Source organism: Centroberyx gerrardi, unplaced genomic scaffold (assembly GCF_048128805.1).
Source record: "Centroberyx gerrardi isolate f3 unplaced genomic scaffold, fCenGer3.hap1.cur.20231027 Scaffold_66, whole genome shotgun sequence".
Classification (NCBI taxonomy): domain Eukaryota; kingdom Metazoa; phylum Chordata; class Actinopteri; order Beryciformes; family Berycidae; genus Centroberyx; species Centroberyx gerrardi.
The window spans coordinates 123499-125998 of NW_027605201.1; the positions used below are offsets into that span (position 1 = coordinate 123499).

A 2500-nucleotide genomic window follows, 5' to 3' on the forward strand; every position below is an offset into this window, starting at 1 on the left:
TTGAGGAATAGTTATGGATTAGTTGAGGAATAGTTATGGATTAGTTATGGAATAGTTGAGGAATAGTTATGGAATAGTTGAGGAATAGTTGAGGAATAGTTATGGATTAGTTATGGAATAGTTGAGGAATAGTTATGGAATAGTGAGGATAGTTGAGGAATAGTTGTGAATAGTTATGGAATAGTTATGGAATAGTTGAGGAATAGTTGAGGAATAGTTGTGGAATAGTTATGGAATAGTTATGGAATAGTTGATGAATAGTTATGGATTAGTTATGGAATAGTTGAGGAATAGTTATGGAATAGTTGATGGAATAGTTGAGGAATAGTTATGGAATAGTTATGGATTAGTTATGGAATAGTTGAGGAATAGTTATGGAATAGTTGAGGAATAGTTGAGGAATAGTTATGGAATAGTTATGGAATAGTTGAGGAATAGTTGAGGAATAGTTGAGAATAGTTGTGGAATAGTTATGGAATAGTTGAGGAATAGTTATGGAATAGTTGAGGAATAGTTGAGGAATAGTTATGGAATAGTTGAGGAATAGTTGAGGAATAGTTATGGAATAGTTGTGGAATAGTTGAGGAATAGTTGTGGAATAGTTGAGGAATAGTTGAGGAATAGTTGAGGAATAGTTATGGAATAGTGAGAATAGTTGAGGAATAGTTATGGAATAGTTGAGGAATAGTGAGGAATAGTTGGAATAGTTGTGGAAGTAGTTATGGAATAGTTGAGGAATAGTTGAGATAGTGGAATAGTTATGAATAGTTGAGGAATAGTTGGAATAGTTGAGGAATAGTTGAGATAGTTATGGAATAGTTGGAATAGTTGAGGATATAGTTGAGGAATAGTTGGATGTTGGAAGATAGTTAGGAATAGAGTTGAGGAATAGTTGAGGAATAGTTGGAATAGTTGAGGAATAGTTGATGGAATAGTTGAGGAATAGTTAGGAATAGTTGAGGAATAGTTGAGGAATAGTTGATAGATCGAATAGTTGAGGAAGTTGAATAGTGAGGAATAGTTGAGGAATAGTTATGGAATAGTTGAGATAGTTGATGAAAGTTAGAATAGTTGAGAAAGTTATGAATGTTAGGGATAGTTGAGGAATAGTTGAGAATAGTTGAGGAATAGTTATGGAATAGTTGAGGAATAGTATGGAATAGTTGAGGAATAGTAGGATAGTTGAGGAATAGTTGAGAATAGTTATGGAATAGTTGGAATAGTGAATAGTTGAGGAATAGTTGAGGAATAGTTAGGAATAGTTCGAATAGTTGAGGAATAGTTAGGAATAGTTAGGAATAGTTGATGGAATAGTTGAGGAATAGTTGAGGAATAGTTATGGAATAGTTGAGGAATAGTTGTGGAATAGTTGAAAGTTCTGAATAGTCGACGAATAGTTGAGGAATAGTTGATAGTTGAGGAATAGTTGAGGAATAGTCTAGGAATAGTTATGAATAGTTGTGGAATAGTTGAGAATAGTTGAGGATAGTTGAGGAATAGTTGAGGAATAGTTAGAGGAATAGTTGAGGAAGATAGTTATGAATAGTTGAGGAATAGTTGAGGAATAGTTATGGAATGAAGTTAGAATAGTCGTCAATAGTTGGATAGTTGAGGAATAGTGCAGAATAGTTCGAGGAATAGTCTATCGGAATAGTTGTCGGAAATTGCAGGAATAGTTGAGGAATAGTTGAGGATAGTATGGAATAGTTGTCGGAATAGTTGAGGAATAGTGAGGAATAGTATGGAATAGTTGTGGAATAGTTGAGGAAATAGTTGAGAGTCTGAAAGTGAATAGTTGAGGAATAGGATTGAGGAATAGTTATGGAATAGTTGAGAATAGTTGAGGAATAGTTATGGAATAGTTGTGGAATAGTTGCTGGAATGAGAATAGTTCAGGAATAGTTATGGAATAGTTGTGAATAGTTGAGGAATAGTTGAGGAATAGTTCTGAGAATAGTTCTGAATAATAGTGCGAATAGTTGAGGAATAGTTGAGGAATAGTTGAGGAATAGTTGAGGAATAGTCTGATGGAATAGTTGGAATAGTTATGGAATAGTTATGGAATAGTTGTGGAATAGTTGAGGAATAGTTAAGGATAGTTGAGGAATAGTTAGAGGAATAGTTGAGGAATAGTTATGGAATAGTTGAGGAATAGTTGAGGAATAGTTAAGGAATAGTTGTGCAATTAAAGTTGTCGAATAGTTGTCGAATAGTTGAGGAATAGTTGAGGAATAGTTGAGGAATAGTTGAATAGTTGTGGAATAGTTGAGGAATAGTTGAGGAATAGTTGAGGAATAGTTATGGAATAGTTGTGGAATAGTGAGAATGTTGAGGAATAGTTATGGAATAGTGTGCTTGTGAACTAGTTGAGAATAGTTAGAGAATAGTTGAGGAATAGTTATGGACTAATAGTGAATAGTCTGAGAATAGTTATGGAATTGTCATGAAAGTTCTAGAATGTAGTTGAATAGTCTGAGCTGTTTTGGAATAGTCTCTCTCT

General features: G+C 33.6%; 1 protein-coding gene across 1 annotated transcript in view; it reads left to right on the forward strand.

Annotated features, from left to right (window-relative positions):
- Positions 1 to 2500, forward strand: part of ctc1 (CTS telomere maintenance complex component 1) — a 40797-nt gene that overhangs the window by 11100 nt on the left and 27197 nt on the right.